This window comes from Silene latifolia, chromosome 9 (genome assembly GCF_048544455.1).
Source record: "Silene latifolia isolate original U9 population chromosome 9, ASM4854445v1, whole genome shotgun sequence".
Classification (NCBI taxonomy): Eukaryota; Viridiplantae; Streptophyta; class Magnoliopsida; order Caryophyllales; family Caryophyllaceae; genus Silene; species Silene latifolia.
The window spans coordinates 42,411,285-42,424,871 of record NC_133534.1 but is presented as its reverse complement, the minus strand read 5'-3'; the positions used below and the strand labels follow the sequence as shown (position 1 = coordinate 42,424,871).

At 39.3% G+C, this 13,587-nt stretch overlaps 1 long non-coding RNA gene across 1 annotated transcript; it reads left to right on the top strand.

The window, feature by feature from the left end:
- Positions 1-10,864: 10,864 nt before the first annotated feature.
- LOC141599653 (uncharacterized) lies at positions 10,865-13,073 on the top strand. Its single transcript, XR_012523883.1, has 3 exons — positions 10,865-10,949; positions 11,442-11,491; positions 12,992-13,073. It is a non-coding gene; the product is annotated as an uncharacterized LOC141599653 (long non-coding RNA).
- Positions 13,074-13,587: the final 514 nt, after the last annotated feature.

Genomic DNA, 13,587 nt, shown 5'->3' with positions numbered 1-13,587 from the left:
TTGTGGCAGAGATAGTTTCACATAGCTGATAGTAGTTTTGAGTTGTATCTTTTATATATCTTATGTTGGTCTTAATCACTTGTAATATAACATAAACGTTCTTTTATCGACGTTTAATTATTATTGTCCTCGGGCAACCGAGATGGTAACGCCCGTATCTGCTAGGGAAGGTCTTGCTAAGGCTTCTGGGTAGATGGGGGTGCTACATGGATAGTACCACCGTAGTTGATAGTTTGTTATCAGTTGTACCTTTCTTTTATTGAGATAACTTGTAATAAACATAATTGTTCTACTATTGACGTTTGATATTTTTGATACCTCGGACAACCGAGATGGTAACACTCTTATCTGCTGGGGAATATTTTGTTAAGCCTCCTTGGTAGATGGGGGTGTTACAACGTCCCTATTTTGAATGTCATGCACCCTATAATAGTCAGGACTAACCTACCCATCAAATCTGTCCTGCGTTCAGTTGTCAGGCAGGATGGCCAAATGGTCAGTTCAGCTTAGCACTTATGACATCACCTTTGAACCCAGGACATCAATTAAATCACAAACCTTAGCAGACTTCGTGGCTGATTTCAACCCTAACCTAGAATCAGACCTAGATAAAGAAGTCAACCAATTAGAAAATAAAACCCTCGACCAAGAGTGGACCTTATTCATAAATGGAGCATCCAATGCACGGGGGACATGGTTAGGATTAGTGCTAAAATCGCCACAAGGGGACATGATAGCCTAGGCTGTAAGTTGTGAGTTCAAAGCTACCAACAATGAAGCGGTATATCAAGCCCTATTAGCAGGACTCAAGGTATGTTTGAACCTCGGTGTTTAGAATTTAAAGGTAAAAACTGACTCTCTCTTGATTGCTAACCAGATCAAAGGAACTTATACAGCAAAAGATGCAAAAATGATTTCATATTTAGAGTACGCTAAAACTCTTACCGCTAAGTTCCCTTCATTTGATATTGACCAAATACCAAGAGACCTGAACACCCAGGCTGACGCTTTGGCCAGCCTTGGTTACAATTTTACCACTGTTATTTTTGATAAAATACCCATTGTTCCTTTACTTTAACCTGCTATCAGCAAGCCTGGACACGTGAATCCTGTCAGCACTGACAATAATTCTTGGACCAAGCCTTACTATGATTGGTTCCTTCGAGGTATACTGCCTCAAGACAGGCATGAGGCAAGGGCTTTTGAAATAAAAACATCTACCTATTCTATTATCAATAACACCTTGTTTAAAAGATCCCAGGCTGGACCATATATAAGGTGCCTTGAACCTGACGAAGCTAAGCAAGTACTCCAGGAGGTACATGATGGATACTGTGACAATCACAAAGGAGGAAGAAGCCTAGCTAGCAAAGTGCTCAGAACTGGCTATTATTGGCCTACCCTGAGGGCTGATTGTTTGGAATACTGTGCAAAATGTGAAGCCTGCTAGATCCACGCCCCAATAATTCATCAGCCATCAGAATTACTTCATTTAATTTCAGCACCCTGGCCGTTCCTGAAATGGGGCATGGACATAGTGGGAAAGCTACATGTAGCTCCAGGTCAAAAAGTATTCATGTTAGCCATTACTGACTACTTTTCCAAATGGATAGAAGCTGATTCCTACAGGTGGGTCACTGAAAAGGAAGTAATATCATTCATCAGGACAAATATAATCTGCAGATATGGACTCCCTTTATAAATAGTGTGTGACAATGGCACACAATTTGTTGGGAGAAAGACCAAGACTTTCTGTGCTGAATGGAATATCAACTTAGTGACCTCGACTCCTGGATATCCAAAAGCTAATGGTTAGGCTGAATCAAGCAATAAGGTATTCATAAGCTGCCTAAGGAATAAGCTTAAAAGAAAACGAGGCAGATGGGTAGAGAAGCTTCCATTGGTACTATGGGCAGACAGGACAACTCCAAAGACCTCAACCGGCCAAACACCTTACTCATTGGTGTATGGTTGTGAAGCTGTAATCCTTGCAGAAGTACGAGTTCCAACGTCAATATACAGCCTGAATAACATAGAAGCAAACAACAGCCTGATGCAAGACAACCTAGTCCTGATAGAGGAGTTGAGAGATAATGCCAAAATCAGGATAGCATCATATCAACAAGTAGTAGCAAGGACTTATAATAAGAATGTTAAGATTAGAGTTTTCAAGGAAGGGGGCCTTGTCCTAAGAAAAGTATTCCAAAATAAGAAAGACAAATCAGCTGGTAAATTGGCCCCTACATGGGAAGGCCCTTACCTAATAGACTCAATCGTCAGACAAGGAGCATACAGGCTCCAAACCTTGGAAGGAGAAATGATTCCAAGGTCTTGGAATGTAACTCATTTGAAACTCTTCCATGTATAATAAAACAAGCTCTATCATGTCTTGATCATGTAAAAATTCATTAAACTATCTATGTTTTGCGTGCCCTGTTCTACATGATTTGCCTGAAATGTTTGCATGCTTTATGTGCTTAACTGCGTGCATCATTTATGTATAAATCTCCTATAACTAACCCTGTTAATGTCTTGAATTTTTGAATCCCGAATAATTATACATGATGTGTTGTTACATGAATAAATGTTAAGGATTGAGGACTACTCTACTATATGTCAATTTTATTTCTCAAATTTTTATTTTTTGCATCCTGTCGTGCCTAACGAAGTTGGTAACCAACACCAGATACGGTAAATAGCAGGGCCAATCAGACATGAAATAATTGCCCGACCTGACTATTTGTTACACACCTAAACAACCGGCTGGACGCAGCACTATGATAGGGGGAAGGTGTTTTATCCTGACCATTTGTCTAAAGCCCTCTAGACAGACCGAATACCAAGCCCTCCAACCAGGCAGGAGACATAAGCCCTCCAGTCAGGCAGAATTTCCCACCTCCTTCAACTACTACGGTGTAAACTACAGAAAGTTGAGGGACTAACGTAGGCTATAAACGCCATAAAAATAACAGGTTAACAGGTTTAAAAATAATAGATTAACAGGTTCTAAGATAACAGGTTTGAAGAAAACAGGAAATGAAAAAAGCAAAAGATCAGGATAAGTAAAAGCACACCAACTTCATTTTATTCAAAAGCCCTTACCCCCTGGGGTAAAGGAACCAAAATATTTATACAAGCCAGGGAAAACCTCCCTGACCGGCAAAGCACAAAAACAAAAATAAGATAAAAATTGTCTTTCTAGGGACATCCCCCCTGGATGGGCCAAATACCATCAAGTTATTATAAAAAAAATTACTGCTCTCCCTTGGAAGCAGCATCAGCGCCCTCATCTTTAGCCTGCTCAACACATGTATCCTGCTCAGCATCAACGTCCTACTCCCCTGGAGAACCCACCTCTTGATTATCACAAAGATTATACATGTCAGGATACTTGGCAGCAGCAATGGCCATCTCAGCTTCAGGGTCCCAACTTGCCCTGGCCTCCACAGATTCAGACATAGCTCTCACTTTACCCTTGATGAAGAAGTATAAGGCGATATCATCAAGCTTACCCTCCAAGTCATCCTTCTCAAGGTTAAGCTTCGCATTCCTATACAATGCCTCATGAAGAAGTTGCTTACTTGACCCAGCCTCAGCTCTGGCAGTATCACGCTCAGCCTGCACCCTTGCTAGATTGGCTTTGACAGCAACCAGATCACCTTGAGCGAAATCAAGTTCTGACCTCAGTTTCCCGAAATCTGCGTTCAGAATATTAATCCGGGCCACCAAAGAGGTAGCCTGATAAGCATTGTGGAGACACGCTGCTGCACTCTGAAATCATTTTTAAGTATTAGAAACAATAAAAATGCCCCCTAATAGAAAATATTAATAAAAATAACAAAAATCATAGTAAAAATAAAATACCTCCTGCATAGATGCAAGGGCGCCTATCAAGAGGCTGATAGCATGATCTACCATAGCAACTGCCTGGGTGAAAGTCTGAATAGGGTTCTGGGTCAACATTACATCAGATTTAGAAGCAGCATAATCTAGGATTTTCACCTTGGCAACATCCAAATTGTCCACTCTAGCCTTCACCTCCCTAACAGGAATAGGGATGTCAGCCTCCTCTTGCTTCCTCTTATGGTCCACTGAACTAGTTTCAGCAGAGGCAACTGGAGCAGCAGGAGCAGCCGAAGTAGCAGGCAGAACGGCTAAGTCAATTACAGTTTCAGGCCCTCCACTACCTTGGGAACCCTCTTCCTTCACCTTGGCCAACCTGGCGTTCAGGCCAGCCATGCCAAATCTAGCGAACCGAGTAGATGATCTAGTGGCTATAACATGAGGCACTATATTAGCAATAAAGACGGGTTGTCATGGAAAAGCAAGGATGGAAAGAAAAGAAGAAAAAATCAAGGAACCGAGAATCTTACTGCCAAAAGTTGAAGCACTAGCGGCTTTAACAGGCCTGGGTACCTTAGTAGTACCCTCAGTCTTCAGGAAACGAGGAAAATAATCCGCCCCATAGCAAAATGGCCATGTCCTCTACATAAGAGGGATAGCCAGGAAAGCAGTAATTTTCTCAGTGGGATACTCGACACTAGGAGTCCAGTCATCCACTGCAATAAGAGGTCTACACCATTTAACCATTAGATTTTATTTTAAACTAGCGAAATATTTCTAGGAAAGAAAGAAAAAAGTCAGTACACTCACCGCCAACACAAGCATCGTAATTCAAATGCGCCAGGTCAGGCCCAATAGAACTGGTCCTTATAAACATGTAGACAGCAGCCCAGTTCTTGTCATGGCCAGTGTCTAAGTTGCTGAGAAGGGGAGCAGTTGAGGGCCTAGCCTTGAAACTGATCTTACCAGGACTATTAGTATTGAGGATATAGCAGGCCTTCAAATCCCCCAAGGATAAAGTCAAGTTATGCTTATTTCATAAAAATTCAATAGAGTAAACTACCTTTCAGACCATAGGCATGAGTTGTTAAGGAGGAACATCGATTTCATTAATCACCTCAGTCATCAAGGGAGAAAGAGAAAGCTTGCAACCAGCCCTGAAAGCCCAGTCATGAATGCAGAACCAGTCAGGACGGTACCAGTCAGCCCTGATAAGAGAATCTTCAGGGATCCATACTTCCGAATCAGCAGGGATGACCCTCTTTTCCTTCAAATGTTTCTCAAACTCAGGTTTGAGACGGTTAGGAAGAGATTGTTGATCGTTTAGGGCTTTAGTTGGTTTGAATTCAAAATTCTTGTAGAAAATGGAAATCATTTCGAGAGGAGCAGATGGATTTTCAGTGGCAATTGGTTGAATTATGGAAGGCATAGGTTGATTTTTATAAACAGTTTCATCACGGGGTGCGACATAAGGAGTACTAGGGGTCATCACACCTCTAGATGATTTCTTTTTCGCAACCATGGTTAAAATTTTACGAAATTTCTGAGAATTAAGCAAAATTTGAAGACGAAGATCTAAGAAAGAAGAAGATTTTCAGAAGAAAAGATCAGTTTTTCGTGAAGGTTAATTCAAGAAGTAAAAGATTATTTATAGTCGATAAGATTAGGGTTTTAACTGCAACTTGCAGTGTAATAATTGAAGAAGTTTGCAGTAAATTCGACACCTATCCCATTGATCTACAATTAGCCGTTACAGGAAGTGATTAGACTTCACTCAACTGCTATAAGGAAGTTAAACGTTATATCCTTATTACTGGCCTGACCCAGCGATAATTAAGAGATAAGGGGCAATTGTTAGGCCTAGAAATTCGTAGATACTTCAGGGTAACATCCTACCCTAACCTGACTGTCAGGGTACAAAATCGTCAGGGTACAACAAGACTGGCACCAGGCAAGGAGAGGACATTGGTCAACTATAAGGACAATATTTGACCTAATCAAGAATAATAATATCCGGTCAAAAATTACATATATCCGGGTATTAATAACTTTATTTAAGAGGAAGATTCTGCATTGAAGATCGAGCATTTATGTGGGTGATTAAGCACAATAATAAAGCAATTAATGGCGTCATTAAGAGTAAATATTATGCATTGATGGAGAAGATTATGCAGTCGTTTAAGCCTGGTTATATAAGAGTAGCTCAAGGTCATTTGAAGGGGGACAACAACTACTCGAGCAATCTCATACTACTACATTACGTGCAATACTTAGGCAATATTATATAAATTGTGCGAATTACTCAAAATCATAGTGAAATCCTCTCCTGGCTTGGTGCCCGGGGTTTTTTCACATTTGAGGGTTTTCCACGTACAAATTCCTTTATCTTATTATTTACTTTATTTGCTTTACTTTTATTACTACCTACCCTGCCCTGCAGTACACATAGATAAATCTGAGCTAGTTAACCCTACCTAGACTATACCTTGACCTGGTTTAGCCTTGAGCAAAATCCATACAAAACAGTTTTCATGAATTATTTACGTTTGACAATGTGCCTAATATGTTGATTTTGGATAGTTTATCATCCTTCAAGATGGGTGATTAACACATAATAATATGGCATGATTAAGTAGATAACAAAGAAAAAATGATGAACTTGGATTATCTGCATTAATGTTGTGATTATTCTTGGTAAAATAAAGTGTATGTAGTGTCATGATAGTATACGTGTTGTCATATGATATACATTAATTTGCATGTATAATTGAGTCTTTCATGGTTATAAGCGGGAATGATGGTATGAAACCGAGATAGAAAGAATATATGTGTAATCATGTGGTGGATTTCACATGATACATACGTGGCATGTTGAATATGGAAACGAAATGTGGGCATAATAAATGAGTTTAATTAAGAAAGGATTGGCCAAATTATGGGACTTACTTATAATAAGAAAGTACAATAAAACCCGGAAAAGTGTCATGGTTAATAAGCGGTGAACTTCGGGACGAAGTTCTCTTTATTAGGGGGAGTGAATGTAACAATTAAGAAGTTAAAGAGTGAAACTAAGTTTAGGTATGAGAGCGGCATGTTAAAGAAACCTTGGGTAGGGAAACGGTTGTATGTAAAAGAGTGAACACGGTAAAGTTTGGGAAAGAGAGGAGACTTGAGAGTTGGCAACAAGACAGAGAAAGAGACTTGAGTGAGTGGTGGGAAAGAGAGAGTAAGGAGAACGTCGGGGACGAAGTTCATTTTAAGGGGGGGAAGATTGTAATACATGTACCTTTTGGGACCCACAAATGTACCTTGGGATACGTGAAAGGACCATCACACGAGATAAGATGTACTCGAGAGTGAAAGTATGACCGTACACTAGACCGAGTATGACCTAGACTAGACGTAGTGTGGCTGTAATGGACCGAGTAGGACGTTTACTCGATCGAGTGGTCTGACACTCGATCGAGTGGGTGACACTCAATCGAGTGGACTTGTACTCGGTCGAGTGGCGCTAAATCAGAACACGAGATTGGAAATTTCAAACCCTTATCCTTATCCATTCTATCTTATCCATTCTCACTCCAAGTCCTCTCCATTCTCTCTAAAACCCCATAAACACCTTATTCCATGGATCCAAGCTTGCTTTAAGGGAATCTCTCACCTTGTTATTCATCATCCACACTTGTAAGTTGAATCCCACTCATCCTCGTTTAAGTCTTAATCCTAATTTTGGGGGTTTTCAATTGGGTTAATTAGTTAGTAATTAGTATAAGTAAAATGGGTAATTAGTGGGTAGTAATAAGGGGTTTTGTATTGTATAATAGTGTACGAAGTATTTGTGATGGTATTACATGGTTTGTTTAGGAATAAGACGGTCTTGCGAGATGGAATCATATGGGATTCGAGTAGCTTATGAAGAAAGCTAAAAGGTAGGTTTATCCTACTCGATTTCAATATTTTGTGTGTATATTTGTGTGTCTTTCATCATTATTGTATGGGTGAGTCAATTTGTATATCAAGTTGCTTTTTGAGGAATAGTTATTCATAACATGTTGGGATTGAACTCATGATTCGGTCATATGCTTGGTGTTGTATTCCATTTGTCATATGTGGTTGTTGTTGTGTTGTATTGGAGGGCATTGGTGGTGATACTTGGTTGTTGAAGAGACGTAAGACGGTTGGGAAACCGTCTTACGCTCGGGTCGCCTCTTGGAGCTTCCCACTCCAAGAGAGATGTGCAAATTAATGGCTTGAGTTAGGACGGACTCGTGTGGGTGAGACACGACATCTAGCAGGGGATCCGGTTGGCTTCCGGACCCGGTACGTCTGGGCGTGTCCCAATACCTTTGTAGTGAGTTGTGGTGTCGTGGGCGTGTCCCTGACACTGGTGGATATGAGTACGCCCACTGTCCCGGTACCGACATGGTAAACGTATATTTTGTGTCTCATTCATATCATTGGCATGTTACATATTCATTTTTCATGTTGTGCCTTATATTTATTTATTGAAACTGACGTGTTGTGTGTCTGTGTAATTGCCACCTTATTCCGGGGTGGCATGTGTCGATCCATATGATATTTCCGATCATATGGGGAGAAGGTTGAGTACAGGTTGAGTTGGTGTCACGTGGGAGACGGGACGAGCTTTGGACTTGGAGCCGAGTGTCATCTCATTAGTGTAGTATAGTAGTCATAGGTATCATTTATTTTATTCATTCGGTTATGGTTATGTAATTCACTAAATACAATAATTATATTAACTGTTTCTTAATTGCAACTCCGATTTTACCGCCGCGGGAAACCGAGACGGTAACATCTTCTAATTACCTTGGCCGGGTAAGAAAGGGGTGTTACAATTATATTACAGGTCCTTATTATAGTTGGTGAGCTTACTCGAGAACGAGTAACAGATAAGTTTTGGGAGATTTGATAACACATTATTTTACATGTTTTAAGCCCATATTTTATCTGTTATTTGATTCAATTAATAACTCGATTTGCGATTATTCACTTGTTTCGGAATAAAATGGAGTATTAGTTACTTTGAGTGATTTAGTGTCAAATTTATATTATTTGTCGAAATTTTTGTATTGCTCTCGTCGTCTCATTTTGTAGGTACCAAATGGAGCGAAAAATCGAGTAAAGAAGCGACTCAAGACGGAGTCGAATGGAATACATGATTAGAATTATACAAAGAAAGCAAAGAGTTGACCAATGACGTTGGTAAAGTCACAAAGCTACTGCTTCCCATCGTTTTGCTGAAATGCCAACATGTGTTCTCAATTAAAAATGGCAAATTCTCAATCAAATGCCCAAAATCCTAATTACCATCGTCCCACGAAAGACAAGCCATACATTTTTATACTCCGTTGATCTCACCATTAATATACAACCATCATCACCATTCATTTACATAATCACCATAAGCTTCCATCATCATGACAATTAACCAATTCACATCCATCCCTTTCGTCTTAAAAAACCGACATCGGAACTCCTTAAATCTTACCGCCAGCAGCTAATTCGAGTTGACCACCAATTTCATCCTCCTCACCATCAAACCACCAACGAACCGCTTCTCTTCTCCGTTCAATCCCCAATCGACCAGCAACAACTGCAACCTCCTCCGTCACCTGAGCCGCATTTTTAGTAGTAGTAGTTATTTAGTAAGATAAAAAAAACACACATATTATTTCTCAGCTTATTTAGTTTAGGTTAGATTAAATTATTTAGTAATTAATTTAGAACAAGATTTCATCTTTTGTACTCCATCTTCAAGATCTATACAATTCCTAGTCTCTCCTTTCTTATGGTATAATTTTCTCTTCCCTTTTCCATTATTATTATTGTGTTCATCCATTTTATCCATTAAGTTAGATTGATGAAGTTTCTATCTTTATTGTTCTATTATGTTTAATTTCATGCTTAGTGTAGTATTTAATGTGTCTTGTGTTAGAATGAATATGATTAGTGAGTAATTTATTCACTAGGGTACGTTTAGACCCCAACATGACTAATTACCCTAATTAGTTCCACTTAAATTAGTTACGTTGTTGAGGAGAAATTAGTGGGGTTAGCTTGTTATTCTTCTAATTAGGAGCTTGGTTGATTTTTTACCACCAATGGAAGTTGGTTAGGTTTATAGTCATCCACCTTTTTAGAGTAGTTGTCTATATGGGTTAAACCTTGGAGGGGGAACTCATTGAGGGCGCCTTTAGGAACTAGTTTGACCTTCACCTTTGGGAAAAGGGTTTGGAAGGCGGGGAATTTATTGTATGCTTAGTGACTCCTAGCAATAATTGACTACCTTGGGGATGGCGCGCGTTCTCGGGTCTTAGAGTATTGTATATGAGAGTCCGAGTCACGAACCCGGGAGGGAGGTGAGTCGGGGGTACTAGTGTCCTATTATGAGCCCAAGAGGGAGTTAATAGGCGAATTAGAGGCGTTTTCCCCTTACTTAATTGCCCCAAAAGACTAATTGACGGAACTAATATGGTGATTATGAATGTCGGCGGTGTAATCAAACCCTAGGCAGTTCTTAATTGTTTAGACCATTATTTCATTGCTTGTTTCCTTTATTTAATAGACTAGATAGTAGTTAATTTAGTTAATTAGTTTAATATCAACCAACCTTGTGATTTGCGTAACTAACTCATAATTTAAGACAAAACTAGTAGTCAATCTTTGACTTCCTTGTGGTTCGGCCTCGACTCACCCTACTACACTAGTTTAGTTGAGAAATTTTTTTGATTGGGGGAGGGCGACAAAACCCACTATCAAACCTTACCCTAACCCGCATACACCCTTCGCTTCCGAAAATCCAAGAGCCCAACCATGAATGAATTGATGACGCTAATACAACGCGTCGATATCGGGGTACATGAAGGGCAGGTTGACAACTACATGGCGCAATACCCTCCCTACTTCCAAATGGCGCAACAAGGGTACATTGACCCTAGAGGCCCTCTACCATCTTAGGCACAACGAGATCTCTTGTTCCCAAACCAAGGAAACCAAGGAGGAGGATATGCTGGGTAAAATAACCCTAACAACGATGATGATGATGAGTTTGGCGGTAGAGACTCCTAGCCATGATGACCGCAATTGTATGATACCTTCTCCTCCCTTTCTCAAGTATAGTTTGCATTGTATTATATATTAGTTTAGCTTGCATACTAGTTTACATATCACTTGCATTTGTAATATATTTCATATCGCATTTGCATTAGATAGTTCATCTAGCATGTAGTGTAGCTTACATTGTAATATAGTTCATATAGTTAGCTTCATGTAGTTAGTAGCATTTAGTAGTACATGTTGCATTCATGCATGGTTACTAATGACCAACCTCTTCCTTTCTACACTAAAAATAGTATTTAATTCGATTTGGGGAGGTTTGATCAAAAGTTTGATCATAGGTTTGATCATATAGTCCAAAATCAATAAAAATTTGAAAAATGTTGAAAAAAATCTCAAAAATATGTTCTTTATTATTTCACTTATCAAAAATTGAAAATTTTCAAAAACCAAAAACGTGTTCTTTCAGTTAGTAGTGTAGAATTGTATATATTTGTGTGTATTGTTCTCTTCTCATATAGGTACAACACTCTATTTGAGACATATCCTAAGGGAATAAGAAGACCGCATGGTATGATCATTCTAATCCTTTGTCCCTTCCATTTCTTTTTATTTATAAGGAGGATGGGCTATATGTTTATGAGGATGGTGTGGAGTTTTATGTTGCGGTTGCCTATATGTTGTTAAGAGCTTCCATTTAGAATTATATGGCATAATAGTTTGTAGAATCATATGCATATGTAGGTTGCATCATGGCATGTAATTGCATTTAGGAATAAACTTTGGAAAATCCCCAATTGACAAACTTGACAATTGTAAGTGTGCATAAGCCCTTGTAGATACTTTTTCTCCTTAAGACTTTGTCTAGTAAAATAGTTTTAAAACCCCTTTTTTAGTATCATTCTAGTATCGTTTGACCCATGCACTAAAGCGTAGTCAAGAGTACCTTGTGGTGTGATAATTCCTTGGCTACCGTTTATTCCAAGGTAACTTTTGAAGCTATGCAACCGTTCTTCCAACTTCTACCATCTACATTTTGTTAACCAAAGGGAATGGGCACTATAATTGTCAAATTGAGTTCAAATGCCAAATGAAAGCAAAAAAGTTTACAAATTTTGTCAAAGTTATTCTTGTCTTAGGCTTAGGAGTACAAATGGGACTTCTATGCTCTTCTAGAATACCCTTATTACATATGGGGTCGCTCTTAATGTTACTTTGGTGAGGATTTGCATATTGTTGGTCACCGCCGCATTCCTTTGCCAAAAGACCAAATTGCCAAAGTATTCAATTGCCAATAATAAAAAATGGCAAGAAATGTTCTTAATGTCAAATGTTGCAAAAATTGGGGTAAAAAATAACCCAAAAGCAAACTACAAATATGAAACTCAAACATCTTAAATCCCTTTTATTCGTTGATGGTCTTATTTTTGTCGCATGGTGGAGACGGGCGACCCTTTCTTTTGTCTAGGCAAGAGGGGGAATTCCACGATCCTACAGTGTCTTTTAACACAATAAGGACCTTGCTCTTAACGAAAGCATTTAGTAATTGTGGACAAACGTAACCTAGTTTAACACTACTTGGAGGTAATTTATTTCTACCCTTTTGGACCTAGTAGTTTGTAAAATTAGTATATATAATGGAGTATGTGCCCTTAGATTGTTTCTCTTTCAGTTGATTTCACCACTTAGATGAGGAGAGTGGCTATTCTTTTGTAGATGAATCTTATTACTTGTTTATGTGCATAATGATGGATGCATCGCCATTTTGGCAAGCCCCACTTTGCTTTGCAAGAAGGCATTTTACCTCATGGATGTCTTGTTGTGAGTTGAAGGGGCGGAGTGAGACCCGCTAACTGTCTCACATCGGATATGTTATATAAGATTAGTTTAAATAAAGGTCTTAGTTTTAGTCACTTCTTTACTCGGGACGAGTAAAGGTTCGGTTTGGGGATATTTGATGCGGTTCAAAATAGCGTACTTTTAACCCCATTTTAGACCTCGTTTCGCATGCTTATTTGTACTTATTAGAATCATTTCGGTGCCTTTAACTTCCTATTTGATTTTCTATAAGATTTTAGCCCATTTGTCGGAAAGGAATCAAAATGTGCGGAAATCGAGCATAAATGAAGCAAGTAGGAGATAAATTGATGCCATTAATGACCAAGCATGAAGAGGAGACGGAAAATATAGACTCGTAACAAGGTTTTATGGCAAATGGAATCATTCCCCATGACCTAGGGACGTCTCCCACGGGTTTTGGGGCAGCAATGGAAGGAAAAGGCTCCTACAGCAGCAACCCAAGCGAGCACTAAGGCAACCCGGGAGAGCTGGTTGCCAACACGGGTGAGCGCACAGCTAACCCGGGCGCGTTCCCAGTCAGTGTTCCCCTATTCTAATCCTAACCCGGGTGAGTTTTTGGCCAACTCGGGAGGGGCACTGGTTTCTCTGCCTTCGGACTTCCAAGTATAATTACTCCCTAGCTCTTAATCTTGTAGCTACTATATATATACCCTAATTGTCATAATTCTAGGGTTATGTCCCCTTAGAATAGTTTATGCCTCCTTAGATTAGATTAGGAGTAGATTAGAGTTTAGACTCAATCTTTCCACAACTAATATAATCTTTCCTCAATTACTCTTCAAATATTTCTAGATCTAGCTTTGTTCT